Below are 15,686 nucleotides of genomic sequence, written 5' to 3'. Positions count from 1 at the left end.
TGTGAAGCCATGAGAAATATTCTCTTTTAGAACATCACACACAAATGTCCTGTTATTTAATGCAAAATATGCATAAATATTTTTCATTGTTTTTGTTAGAATTTAAGTTTAAAAAAACATATAAGGCTAAGCTCTGGACCTCATTCTGGGCTTATTTGGATTTCACGGAACGGAAAATCAGGAGTGAGGGGGATCTTGAGCCACCCCAACCAGGACTAATCATCTCCCACCCACTGGATATAGAAACTACATTATATAGAGTTCCACTTCAGTTCCGTTAGTTTATTCTTTCTTTTCAATTTTTGGTGGAAAATGTGAAGAGCCGGCCAAGGTTTATTTTCATACGTAGTGGAATTAAATGCAGATACATGTGTGTGTTTTAGGATGACATGTCAATTTCTCGTTTATGTGAAAAGGTAAACTTTAATGTGAGAACAAGCATGTGCACGTCACAGTTAAAGATTTTCGCATCTACAAAGAAAATCCAAAACACATTCCCACCTCGCCAGACTCCGTGGCGGAGGGGTTAGCATAGCGCGCTATGGTGCCTGAGGGCTCAGATTCGAATCCTGGCCTGCCCATGGGTGTTATTTTTGAGTGTCCATCAATTTCATCATATCATCATCACTCATCCTCATCTTCGTGATTAGCCAAAAGTGGCAGAAATGCGAAGTAAAATAAACCAAATCAGTCAATCAAATATTCCCATCTTACTCCCAGAAACCTTGTGAATCCAATCCAAAATCTATCAATAGAACCTTCAGTGAGTCTCATTTATCTCGTGCATTCATCTAACTAATGTAATTTTCTTAGAATTTGACTTTAGAGTTTAACATAAAACGGCGTTGTGTTTGTGTTGCATTCGATATCACAATTAGATTTTAAGCAATTAATGTCCAATTATAAGTATACCTAATACATAGGTAAAAAATAGTCCCCCCTCTGATAAAATCGCAAATTGCACATTGTTTAAATGTCTAGGAAAGATTTCATTTCACCAAGGAATGCTATCGCGATGCGATGAGTCGAGAATTATCACAGCCTTATCTCGTCTCCTGTGTGGTGAGGTCCTTCTCGTTCTTGTTTGTGCTTATTTTTCTTTCGGTTTCCACTCTGAAGTTATGAAAATTAATTCCAAATTCACCTCATTCTCAGATAGGCTAATCGGCACTCTATTTTTTAAAAAAATATAGATGTTAATATATAGGTTTAAGTATAGTTTTCCCAACAACCTCTTACAAATTTATGAAAAATATGGGTGAGGTACAGGAGTGCATTGTAACCCCCTGCCCCCCCCCCCCAAGTTGGTCTGTCGTGTCTCGTCTCGTTCGTGTAAGTGTTCCGTTTCGGAAAATTCCATTATAAATATTCAAAAGAAAATGGGGTCAGTCATATACTCTTCTGATGAAGATTTGTATCTAATCTTCGAATCGACGCGACCACTGCTTTAGAAATGTGTACCCCCCCCTTACGCAAAGCAGCAATCGTCTGCAGCGTAATTGTCTGAGAGTCAATCTGATTCCATCGTTCCACACACATTTTAAACAATTTTCATCTCCTTAAAGAGGTTTCCAAGAACTTAGGTCAATGAACTAACTAGTAGCAAGCACAATGTAGTATAATAAGTTTACAATTAAATGTTTTAAATTTCTGTGGTAAGGACTAAAATGCTTAAAATTTATAAACAATAATACATTTTTTTATTGGGCGAATTGATAATAGGTAATTTTAACAGTAGCACCTTCCGTCTGCTGTCAAATTACCAAAGGGGGGTACAGGGGGTACAACTCGATTTACGATTTAGGGGGCCACAGTACCCCCTTCAAAAATTTGCATGGGTACAATGTACCCCTGTACCCCCCCCCCCCCCGTTCCTGCGCCACTGGGCTGTAGTGTAGCAGTGTCAGCACCCAGGAAACCGGAAATGTTCACAAATCAAGAAAAAGCTCAGTGTGTCCTCTGGTATCACGAGACCCGGTCACCAATAACAGTGCAGAGGAACTTTCAAACAACATGTGAAAAGATGCCTCCCGATGTCAAGAGCATTAAGTCGTGGTCTGACAAGTTCAAGACCACAAGATCTGTTTCTGACTTACCGAGAAGTGGCCGACCATCAACCTCAGCTGAAAGGGTGAAAGCAGTGAGACAGTCTTTTGTGCGAAGTCCCAAGAAATCAGTGCGTAGGGAATCATGTGAATTACAGTTGCGAGAGAGTTCTCTTCATGATATCTTACACAAACGTTTATTGTTTCGTGCATACAAAGTGCAAATACTCGACCACTTCTCGGTAAGTCAGCAACACATCCTGTGGTCTTGAACTTGTCAGACCACGACTTAATGTTCTTGACATCAGGTGGCATCTTTCCACACTTTGTTTGAAAGTTCCTCTGCACTGTTATTGGTGACCGGGTCTCGTGATACCAGAGGACACATTGAACTTTTTCTGATTTGTGAACATTTCTGGTTTCCTGGTTGCTGACACTGCTACACTACAGCCACGTTACTGAAACCTGCAACAAAAAACTTGGTTAGATTTTCAACATTTTGGCACCAGATTCACATCTCTACCTTACATATAGCGGCTATGAATAAAGTTTGTAATCAGGGAAAGACTTTTCGGACACCCTGTATATAGATTTATTTAAAGATATGACACTACAGGCAAATGCCCATTTACAGTGAATTGTATTATCACATTGCTTGTTACACAGGGTATGCAACCAATAGAATCGATAAGGTACAATAATATGATATGTGTTAAGTAATATAAAAATTAATATAAAAAGTATATGAAAAAGAAATGGAAAGTAGCAACCTTACAAGTGAGGGTGAATCATACACATGATATGACAAAAATAGAAAGAGAGGGAAAAAAACAACCAAAGAGAAACTTATGAGCCACACATTACATATAAATGATGAGGTATAGAAATATTGATAGTATAGGTGAATAGCAAAAGATTGGTCCTTAACATCAATTCTTTTACCTGAACAAACCAAGTATTACATAGAAAATGACTGAACTGCTAAATAACGTCAAATTTTGTTTTGAATATAAGTTTCGATTTCCCTATTGAACTTTCGTAAGCTTTGAAAGATGACCACCTTATCATATGATTTTGCAATTTCGTTGTATAAGTATAGATAACCTACACATTTTCCGACTGGGTGCCACATTGGGTGACTTTCTTAGAGCTTTCGGTACTTGAAACAGCTCTCTCCGCGGACTTATATAGTACATAACAAGGGATTTCTGAGAGCAGTTGAGAGGAGTCTAATGAGTTGTTTAGAAGTATATGTAAAAATAGCAACTGATATATTATGTCAGTCAAAAAGTAAATGCAATCATTTTTTTTTATTTTCCACAGCAACAATAGAAAACTTACAATGATATCATTTTCCAACATAGTCCCCCTGCAATTCAATACACTTGGTCCACGTATGCACCGCTTCCTTCACCTGTTGAGCTGTGTCGAATCGACAGCCTCTTAAAGCATCTTTAAGTGGGCGAAAAGATGGTTATCCGAAGGGGCAAGATTGGGACTGTATGCAGGATGCTCTAACACATCGAACCAAAGATTCTGAAGAGTTTGGGCGGTGTTGGCGGCGGCATGCGGACAATCGACCTCGTCGTTTACTTCGAATTGCAGGCTTCAACTTGTTCGAAAGAATATCACTGTATCGTTCACTGTTTATTGTTGTCCCCTTTTCAACATAATGTTCCATAATTACCCCTTCTGAGTTCCAAAAAAGTGTGAGCATCACTTTTCCTGCAGAGTGTTGATGCTTGACTTTTTTTTTCACTGGAGATTCAGGGTGTTTCCATCCCATGCTCTGGCGTTTGCTCTCAGGTTCGAAGTGATGGATCCATGTTTCATCTCCAGTGATGATTCATTTAAAAAATGCTTCACCTTCGTTAGCATGTCTGTCCAATAATTGCTGACAGATTCTCACACGATTTCGCTTGTTGTCGTCAGTGAGTTCTTTAGGGACCCATCTCGCACAGACTTTATGAAAGTTGCGCCTGTTATGGATAATTTCATATGCAGAACCATGACTAACGTGCATATGGTTTGTCACTTCATCAACAGTCACTCGTCGGTTATTCAGAACCAGCTCACTAACTTGCTCAATGTTGTCATCAGTAATGGATGTGGCTGAACGACCTGCTCTTTCCTCATCCTTCACACTTGTTCAACCGCTTTTGAACTTTTCAATCCACTAGTAAACACTTCGCAGCGGTAAAACATTGTCACCGTATTATCCTGAAAGTCTTCTATGGACTTCAGCTCCTGGTACACCTTCAGACTACAAAAAACGGATTACTGAACGCTGTTCTTCTGTGGTGCACACGGACAATGGCGCAGCCATGTTTACTTGGCAACACTGCAGAGTGAACTGAAGTGATGACGCTGTAACCTGCCACAGGCGAAGACAATGATACTATCTATCAACTTGCGAGTGAGAAAGCTGTACAGCCAACCTACGGAAGAAAATAAAAACATTGCATTTACTTTTTGACTAACCAAATATATATTTCTTCTATCATGTAGGGCTTGTACGTGGAAGTTTTTTGTGAAACATAGTACAAACATCCTGAAATATTACATTCTGTTTGTTTAATAGAGTGGGTAGTGCGGTCACTCATCTGCTCCCTTTATTCCTCCCTTGGCCCCATTTTTTTTTTTTTTTTTTTTGCATTTCATTCAAGCCAGTGTTTGGAAGTAACTCAGTTACAAGTAACAGTTACTTTTTGAGAAAATGTAACTGTAACTAGTTACTTTTAAAAGTGAGTAACTGTAACTGAGTTACTTTTTTACAATAGAAGTAAGGTTTTAACAGTTACTTTGTGACACTTAAATTGTGTCACAAATGTAAGTGTCATAAATTATTGGCGATTTTGGACTCGAAGTGAGCCGGAATTTAGTTTCTGCTTTATATAAAAGCCCATTCTTTGATACATTAATTCTTGCAAATAATAGATGAAGAGGAAAAGAGAAAGTTGTTGTACTAAATTTATATCCTGGAGGTGGTCCATCGATAGGCTCCAGCCAGGTGCCAGGAATTTCAATGTTTATCATATGTTTCGACTTTCGTTTGGTAGATCTGAATTCCAAAGCGATGTACACACCTCAGAAGAGGGGTGGATTTAAGCGGGAAGATAAGACTCTAGGAGGGGAATTCCATCCTATTACTGACAGTTTGCAATTGTCAGTTGTGTGCTGTGAAGTGTCTCTTGTTTCTGTAGTTTGTTCCTCTGTGACCTTATAACTTCCCCCTTCTGTAAGCAGCATCGGATAGTTTTTCCTTTGCTATAAGCTGAAAATGGACGTACTGCAATATATCAGTGTTATTACGAAAGAATTCAATGATAATGATAGTATGAACGAAACTGAAGAAGACGAGAGCTAGCAAATGCGCATATGAATGGAAAACAATTTAATTGTTTACAAGTGATTTCATTTATCTCAGTTTCTGATAATATACAAATGGAAGTAAAAATATTTCCGGTTAGAATTCGCTTATTTATGATTATTCAGCATTTCTGGACATTTTGAAAAAAAGTAATATATTTTGGTACAGTGCCTTGAATAATATAGTGTGGAAAACGGAAGGTTTTGGCCTCTCTGGCAGGTTCCACTCAGAAAGGATACCGCTAGAGGCGCGGGTGTTGATCCTGGTGCTTGGTATTCGTCTGCTTATAATGGAAGTAAATGGAGTTTTCGATGCAACGTCTGATTCTTTTACATGAAGCATTTCTATGAATGTGATAATTGCTACGATATTTGGTACAGTGGTCGCGAAGATATTAACGAACATTCTAGACAGTCGATCACGTCCTGTTATCGCCATACTTTTGTTAATAATACGGGAGAAAAAAAAATACGCGTGGAATGTTCTTGGCAAATAAATTTTTGTGTATGAATTAGGTTCATTATTATTATCATCGTCATTTCTTTTAAAGATATACACACTGAAGCATTTGTATTTTTGATATTTACTGTTTCTTTTCTTCCGCTTTAAACTAATCGCGGCAATGATGATAATGATGATTGCAAGAAACAACAAGGGAAACCCCACAAAACTTTCTTAGTGCCATCGACATGAGTGTAAGGCAACTTTCAAACCAATGGGACAAGCGACACGGGATGTTCACATTGTCACACTAGTGACACACACACTTCGAGACTGTAAAATAGCATTCCTTGCACATGAGGGTCCAAACAGCAAATGATACGTTCATATGGCGTATTCACGTGCTACTTGTTACTTCGGTCGGAAAGCTCCTTAAAGGAAGGGTGCTCAGACCGAAGCGACGCGCTACAGAGGGAGTTCCCAACTAAGTGACAAGCGACATGGTGCCTTCAGTATATTAGCAAGCGTTCGCTGCTAATTGTGCGAACAACAGATAGGCGGCACGATAAACCGCACATTACAACAACAAATCTAGGCGACAATATAAGCCACAAGTGTCGCTTTGTCGCTTGTGCGTCGCTCAAACTGGACCATTTCCTCAATAGCTTGCAACATGTTGCCGTGGTTTGTTGTTCGCGCATGCGCGATGCAATGAGTGCATTGCTTTAAGGAGATTGTGCACCAAAGCGACAAGCGGCACGCGACACTTATCGCTTGAGGATTTCACGAACCCAAGGCTGGCGTGTGCTTCCCGTCATGCGGCTATGATGTGAAATGTTGCTCTTGGTTGGCTCGTTTCCAAGCAACATGTGTAGCTTCGGTATGAAAGTTGCCTTGAACCGAACGACCCGTGTCGCTTTGGTGCGAAATTCTCATATCGTTTGTCGCGTGTCGCTTTGGTGTAAAATCTCCTTGAGGAAACAGTGCAGTCAGAGCTTGTGTCCCTACGGTTCGAAAGGCTGCATTGATTTGGGACTACTCGCTTTCAAGCGACACTTGTGGTTTGTCGCCTTGGTATGAAATATCTCTCAGGATACTATTTATATTCTAATATCATAGAAAAATAAAACTCTAATACACAATCCAACACCTGACATCCGGAATCACTTTGCGATGTTTCTTCTTGTGTTACGCATGCTATTTATTTATTTATTTTATTTTACTTTTCTTTTCTTTCCAAATTAATGCCGTTTCGTGACTGCAAATCACTCCACAAATATAACTGTTTCCATCAATTCTCGTACCGCATTTCAAGACAAACAAATCTCCATAATATATTCCAAAAACTAACTAAGCCACATTACTTTCATAAGAAAATTAGCATTCGTACTGATCGCACTGCCATCTATGTTTGTCATCCGTCTGGGGAACTAGTTTCTTGGGTTGTTTTCCACACTACGTTATTCAAGGCACTGTAATTTTGGTAAGTGCTATTCGTTTAAGATTTAAATGAGAACCCATTTTCTTGCAATAACAGATACGACAGATCTCACCGTTATTATTGATACAACAGTGAATTGCAACACTCAAGTGGCAAACGAAAGAATCAGGAAGACCCTAATAATCATTCTCGTTTGTTTATATCTCAGATAGAACTGAAGGGGTAAGTTCAAAATGCCATTTTCACCTTCCTTGATAACACACAATTATAGGCTACTACATTATATTTTTTTATCATTTTCTGATTCATAAACACTTGAAATTGTACAACAAATTTATTTCTCTCTGACACGCCCTTTATGCAAAACAGACCTCCCTTCTTAGAGTATATTCTACGTGAGTGATATACGAGGTTTGGCTAGAAAAAAAACCGGATTGATGTTGCTATTGGCAAACAACGATTGCGCGAAAGTTGAGCAATGCATGATTCTATACTACCATACCCTGCCTACAGAATGACTAATTGCCCTGGGTGCAGGCTTCTCAGTTTCGCTGTGGCACTTGGACGAAGCGGAACGTGCGTCTGTGCTCCATCGGAAAAATGCTGAGTATTAAAATGGAACAGCATGTCAATATGAAGTTCCTTTACAAACTGGGGAAATCCGCAACAGAAGTGTACGACATGTTAAAATCTGTGTACAGGGATGAGTGTTTATCACGCACACAAGTGTTTGAGTGGTTTAAACGGTTTAAAGAAGGACAGGAAATGATCCAAGACATCCCACGTTCAGGACGACCATGCACGTCGAAAACGGAAACAAACATTCAAAAAGTGAGTGATGTGATTCGAAAAGATCGTCGATTGACCATTAGAGCAGTTGCTGAAATAACAGGAATAGACAAAGAAAGTGTTCGACAAATTTTACACGAGAATTTGAACATAAGTAAAGTGTGTTCAAAATTCGTGCCAAGGAACCTGACATTGGAACAGAAGGAAGATCGAGTGAACATTTGTACGGACACTTTGAAGAACATTGAAACAGACCCTACATTCTTAGAGAGAGTGATAACCTGTGATGAATCGTGGTTTTTCACGTACGACCCTGCCACAAAGCGCCAATCAATGCATTGGAAGACCCCGAGTTCGCCACGTCACAAGAAAACTCGCATGAGCAACTCCAAATTCAAAGACATGATGATTGTCTTTTTCGACATTCGAGGCATTGTGTACGTTCATTGGGTACCCGATGGTCAAACTGTAAACCAACATCATTACATTAATGTGCTGAAAACCCTTCGTGAGCGAGTAAGAAGACGACGACCTGATTTATGGCAACGGAAGTCATGGATTCTGCACCATGCTCCTGTCCATACGGCCCTGTCAGTGAAGACATTTTTGGCTAAATATGGCATCCCAGTGTTAGAACATCCGCCGTATTCGCCGGACCTTGCTCCCTGTGACTTCTTTTTATTCCCCAGAGTGAAGTCCTCCCTAAAAGGAACCAGATTTGAGACAGTAGAAGCTGTGCAAAGAAAAGCGACGGATGTAATGAACATGATCTCCGGAAATGACTGGCAACACTGCTTCCAGCAATGGAAAATTCGTACGGAGCGGTGTACAGAGTACTTTGAAGGAGATAAAGTTCCTGTTGTACAAAATGCCGAATAAAAGATTTCATAGCATCAGTCCGGTTTTTTTCTAGCCAAACCTCGTATCTCTCTCTTTCTATACAGTTTCTATAATCCCCCCCCCCTCCAATGGACATTCCTTAAGAACAACAATGATAATAAATACAATTGTTTAAGTCGCAGTAGCTCAGGTCAACCTCCGTGGCGGAGTGGTTAGTACAACGCACTATATGTCAGGAGTCCTGGATTCTAGTTCGTTTCGGACATGGATGTTTGTGTTTGTTCCAATGGGAATACAGAAAACAGAAAACTGACATACGTGAAAACTGAGAAAATATTAATAACGGGGGATACTACCGCATAGGGGTCTTCCTAATAATAATAAAAAAAGAGTCATTTGGGTGCCTGACTACCATGCGAGAGACCCCGGGTTCGATCCTCGGTGGAGAACCGAGATTATTTCCACCTGTTGAAGCGGCTCCAGCACCCACCCAGCGTCATATAAAGTGGATATCTGGAGGTGGGGATAAAGGATGCCAGGGACGTGGTGCTGATCACACCAGACCCACCTTCGACCATGATCAAAAAAGTGTAGGGCTCTAACTCCACACCTCCTCTACGCCATCATGGCGTCGCGCAAAGCACAGGAGAGCACTTTATTTTGTAATAAATGTAAATATACGAAGACTTATATTATGTACCAGAAACGTGAGTAAAAGACATGTTAGTCTTCACAAAATATTTTATTACAATTAATGATCGATTTGCCTAATTTGATTGCAAGAAAATTTTCAGTAGAAAGTAACTGTAAGGAAGAATTCACACCGAAGAAACACGCGACATGCAACACGAAACACGTGTCGCTTTGAAGCCAACACTCAGTAATCAATGCAACCTTTCGAACCGAAGAGACACGGCAAGGTGCACGTGTCGCGTGTCGCTTACGTGCCTCTCGGACTGTTAGTGATAGGTCGTTCGTGAACGAGTCGTTCAAAAGTAACGACTCTCTCTTGTGAGCGGTGAACGACTCGTTCACCAGAATTGAACGACACGTTCAAAGAGTCGTATGTGTGCCACGACTCCTCCGCCCGCCAAGCAACTATTATTCCATTATTCCCTCTCCTTTCCACGAATTTTGCGAGGAAGGCGCATGCGCAAGTGTATACTCGCCTGGCGGCCGGAATTTTTGAAAGAAAGCAAGTCGATTCTGTGGGCAGCAAATGGGGACTGGAGAGGAGAGGGAGGGGGGTCCTCTCTGTTCCTTTTCCCTACCCCTAGTTGAGTAAAGCCAAGGAGTAAAGCTGGCTGAAACGTGCAGTGTACGATGAGAGGGGAAGGAGCATGCTCGCGAGTCGACTCTTTCCTTCGTTCAAAGAGTCGTGGCACACTTTAGCGACTCTTTGAACGAAGAAAAGAGTCGACTCGCGAGTGTTGTTTGCAGAGAGAGAGCGCGTAAGGGGCAGCGAAGAACAGCCAACAAATTTGTCCTGTAGTTTCAAGTTCGGCCAAACCATTAGCGCTAAAATTACAAGAAATTAAATGTTAGTAAAAATATTAGGGAAGTCTTGTAAAAATTTTGGGAAGGTGTTAGGCACAGACCTCTTGATTACAATATTCCGATTAGCCTATTTTGAGTTGTTATTGTTTAAGTCCACTTTATGTGCAGATAGGATAGTCGGGACTGGACCTACAGTTTAAAGTGGGATCCGAACCTCCACTTTGTATTGAACACGGTACCCCTTGATTACCGGCGACGTTATCACTACGCCATCGGGGAGACCCGATTAGCCTATTGGAGCATAAAAGTGGACTTATAACAATTTTTGCCAAGCAGACCATTTTAATACATGACAGCGTTAACCACTATGCTATTAGGGTGAATCAGAAAAGGGGGCAGTAATTTATAATTTGCAACACAAAATACTTAGTGTGGAAAGCTATTGTTACTTTTAATTATTTTCTAAAGCGCCGGCCTCCATGGTGGAGTGGTTAGTACACCTCATTACTCATCCTGATCTTCGCGATTACCCAAAAAAGTGACAGAAAAGCGAAGTAAAATAAACCAAATCAATCAACCAATCATTATTTTCTAAAGCAAGATCAAAGACAATAAACACCTTTAGTTTTCTGTTACTCCAAATCCAAAAATGACGTAATACAAGCAGCAAGCACAAGTTCAAATGATAAACCTTTAGTGAAAATAACAAACATGTATTAAAACAAAAATTATAACTTACAATTTTTTATATTCAGTTAAGAATTACCTAATAGAACAAACCACATGATAATGAATTAATTATAAGTGGACTCGTGAAATGAAGGTCTTTTTATATTTGAATACTACATTATGTTCTGTTTTTCTGATTTTTTTAATAAAGAACCTGAGAGACAAACACACGCTCACACACGCAGTTATACACAATTGCTTATAATCCGATCTATAATGGATATTCAATTTGTTATAACATTAATTTAATATATTTTGTGTAATACAAGGAACAAATTTGAAATTATGCGGGGAACGGTGGGGATTTCCCCTCTAACGATCATATCATGCAATTTCCCTCTCTTTCTCTCTGTATGCATGTGTACATACATATACTTACATATTATACACGTGAGATTAGAAGATTAAAATTTAAATCACATTGGAATGATAACGTTATTAGAGACGAATCACAAATTTACACCAATAGAAACACAGCATTATATACAAAATAAAAGTAAAACACAAATGAAAAGCAAAGATAAATATGAAAATTCAGTGCGCAAAATCATTGCAAAACAAAAATGCAATCAATAAAATTAATATTGACAAAACTAACTCAAGTATTCTATAATGTATGCCGGCGTGGTTAGCACATCAAGGGTCTCGAGAAATATAGTTTAAGGGATGATCCTTCAACGTAGTACACCCAATTGTCAACCTCCCTTCCACATAGTACACCCTGGACTGCATCTTGCAGACTAACGAGGCTCTGGTGTCTATACCTACGGCCAGTATAATTTTCGTAGGAATGTGTATGTGTGTTGTCCTGTGTTTTGTCCTTATGTGTGCTGAGTGCCTTTACAGCCTCAGCTTTTAACTGGTCAGATTATTTTAATATTTTAGTTACTACAGGACATTACAGTTATGTTATTTTAGTTCTGGTAAGGGGCTGGATCCCGTATAAAGTGAAGGGTGCAAAATAGCCTAAGTGACGCACACAAAATTTTAAATTCATATTCAATCATAGCCTTTAGTATAAAACAGAGATGTGATGGGGAGGGCCGGCCCCCTTGGCGGAGTGGTTAGCACATCGCGGCACGAGGGCAGGGAGTCCTGAGGCCGATAATCGGTGGAAACACATAGCGGCTCGGGATACCACTTTCGCCAGGCTTTGCTCTTCTGCCACTTTGGCTAATCGCGAACATGAAAATCAGTGATGATATAATGAAATTGATGAAGTGACACTCCATTCCGAGATTCCTCTTAGCGCACTGTTCTAACCACTCCTCCACAGAGGCGACTGAAATTGTTGGAAGTGAATCAGTTTCACAAGTAGCAGGACATTACAAAATCGCAATGAAAACAGGGCCAACCCTTCCAAAGTTGGTGAGATGATGAGAGACACTCTGTGTAAAATGTACTGTCCGAGAATCTCGTCTCATTGGAGTAACGATACCGATTTATGCTTTGAAATCGATAAGCGAACAAGACCAGACAGGTGTTTTTAACTTGAAATCAAATCGCGATCAAGATATGCATTCTCATTCACGAGTTGAAACGATGTGCCAAGTCATCTTGTCTCACCACGATACTCGATCGAGTTGCTCTTCCGCTTCGTGCACATGTAAACCTTTTAATTTACACGTTAAATTTTATTTTTCCAAGAAAACAAATCTGTTAACATGAGAATGAACAGAAGAAATAAGCTACTAGTTATTTTCCCATTAAGGAACAAACAAATTTTAAAATGCTATAATTTCTTATAAATTAGCATGGAGTAATTATATTTTATAATTTATTAATTCAATTTTAATATTTTAACTGCCTAACACGCTTTGTTGTATTTTATGCATCTTTTATACCTAATTACTTAGTATTGACAGCGAGGATGAATGAATTTTACGTACAGATAAGCTAATCGGGACTGGATCTACAGTTTAAAGTGGGATCCACCAGGTATCGTTACAAGGCAACGACGGAGGATGGATGGTGATTAGAGTAATTGACAAGAGGTTAAATACAGATTACCACTCATCTCTGGGCTGGGGTTCGAACCCGGAACTTTCGGTGTCAATAGGCTTACTTTGAGGAGGGCGACACCACTTATCTGTCACTCCAAGATTATTTCAAGCTGGCCAACATAGAAACCAAGAAACAAAGAACATGCACCATGAAGTATGTTTTATTTATGTTATTCAGCCATCCTTTCATTCCTTGTTAAATCCTGGTAAGGAAATCGCTTCCTGTCTCGGATTCGATCCTCGGTGGAGGCACCTTGCCCAGTGATTAAACCCCAGTTTAAAATGTAGCTTCAATCCCGATTAGACTATCTGAGCATAAAGTGAACTTTAAACATTGTCTGACAAAATCGTTTTCATATGACGTGAAATATTTCATTAACATTAACGTGTAAATATTTTACTAATGAAAACAGCATTAAAGAATAAATATAGAAGTTTAATCATAAATCTCATCGTACATGATACTGCAAAAAAGCTTTTATTGAATGACTGCAGAATTAGGAACAAGTTCGTAAGATGGACATGGGTCATGTTCACGAGTGATATAAACAGCTGTTGGCCATCTGCGGTGAGCCTACGTGTTAAGGTGTTTTACTAGTAGAAAGCAACATTAAAAAAAATACATACGTATAATTTGGCCCGCTTTATAGAAATTCGATCATACATTATGATATTGGCAGAAACTTATATTGAATGACTGTAGAACAACAAAAAGCTATGGACATGGATATGGGATGGACATGGATAATGTTCAAGAGCGATATATATTTCTTAAACACAGATGTTAGCCATCCGCGGAGAGCGAGCGGGTGGATCCTACTTTAAACTGTAGATCCAGTCTGCTGGCGAGACTGCCGCCGCCGCGCCTTGTGTAAGAGAGCTCGCGACTCGCGAGCGAACGATGAGTGAGGAGAAGAGTCGCTAAGGCGAGCGAGTCGTTAAGGTGCTTAATGACTCTTCGTGCCGACTCGCGAGTCGTGAACGATGAGGGAGGAGAAGAGTCGCTAAGGCGAGCGAGTCGTTAAGGTGCTTAATGACTCTTCGTGCCGACTCGCGAGTCGTGAACGATGAGGGAGGAGAAGAGTCGCTAAGGCGAGCGAGTCGTTAAGGTGCTTAATGACTCTTCGTGCCGACTCGCGAGTCGTGAACGAATGATGGGGAAAGAGTCGTGGGACTGTGCTGTGACTCTTCGTGCTGTTTCAAGAGTCGTGAACGAGCGATGCTCGTGGAAATGCAAGCATGTGTCGCAGCGCAGATCTGGAGTGCATTTTGTTGCGATATTAAAACCAGTGATCGAATGCAAAAAAGGAAGAATATGTAATGCACGTTATTACTAATAAAAGGTTGATATAATTATATAGCATTTCTGTGTATGCTATCGTACTGCATAATTTGCATTATCCGCAGTATGAAATGTAAACTGAAACAAGATACAAATATAGAAAATCTCACTCATGAGACAGAGTAATGAAAACAAGTATGTGCAACAAATTTTGTTTGTGTGTGTGTGTTTTCTGTTTACACATATATGTATATCCACACACATACAGAATCGTATTTGTATTTTTCTTATTTTATGCCGCTTTTCTTCAAATTTTAAGTAATCGCGACGATGAGGATGATGCGTGATGATATAGATGAAGGGACACTCGTAAAGAATATCCTTGCCCAGACCGGGACTAGAACCCGGGAACTTCTGTGGCAAGATCAAATGTCGATTACTTCAGAATCTTGGCCATCTAGTCGGCTACACGCACACACACATGCACAAAAATGCAATACAATTTATTAATCTTGAAGGACGTACGTTGTGTTCGTTTACTTAAATACAATCATCTGCTTCAACACCTCCTACCCCCTTCCCCCTCTTCAGGCATGTGTTTCGAGAAAAAGAAGCTTGGCGACTCTTTTGAACGACTCATTTGAACGACTCTTCTCAGTGAGCGAGCGCTCATGAGTCGACTCGCACAAATGAACGGCTTGAACCCATCACTAACTGTGCCGTTTTCTCAATACCGTGCATCGTGTTGCTTCAGTTTGTTGTTCGCGCATGCGCAGCGAAAGCTTCATTCCAACGAGCTGTATTTAGACTCTAGAAGAGAGCCCAACCCGCATTATGTTTGAACCTCAAATTAGTTGATATAATAAAGTATCGATATGTACAATGCTTTAACAATGTTTTAGGATTTAAACATAACGTTCATTTCGCTTTATCAAGTTTTTTGATGCAGTTATCTATCGGCTGTAATTTGCCTTCAACATCGTGAAAAGAGGCCGTGTTTTGGCCATTTACCTGACTGCTTTTATTTGAAAAACTCAGCTTATGGAGGCACTTTAGTCCAAAATATATTTGTCAACATGGTAAAGTACTCTAGTGCATTGTTTTTCAACCACCGGGCCGCGACCCGATACCGTGCCCTCGTATCAACTATACTGAGCTGTGAAATGTTCCGCTGAAACTGGTTGACAACTATCATAATCCCAATATCATATTTGAGTTGTGAGTTTTCGTTTTAAAGTTCATTTTATGC

The sequence above is a fragment of the Lepisma saccharinum genome, chromosome 12 (genome assembly GCF_977018435.1).
Source record: "Lepisma saccharinum chromosome 12, izLepSacc3.1, whole genome shotgun sequence".
NCBI classification, from domain to species: Eukaryota; Metazoa; Arthropoda; class Insecta; order Zygentoma; family Lepismatidae; genus Lepisma; species Lepisma saccharinum.
The sequence above is the reverse complement of the archived record's forward strand: the minus strand, read 5'-3'. Positions refer to the sequence as shown.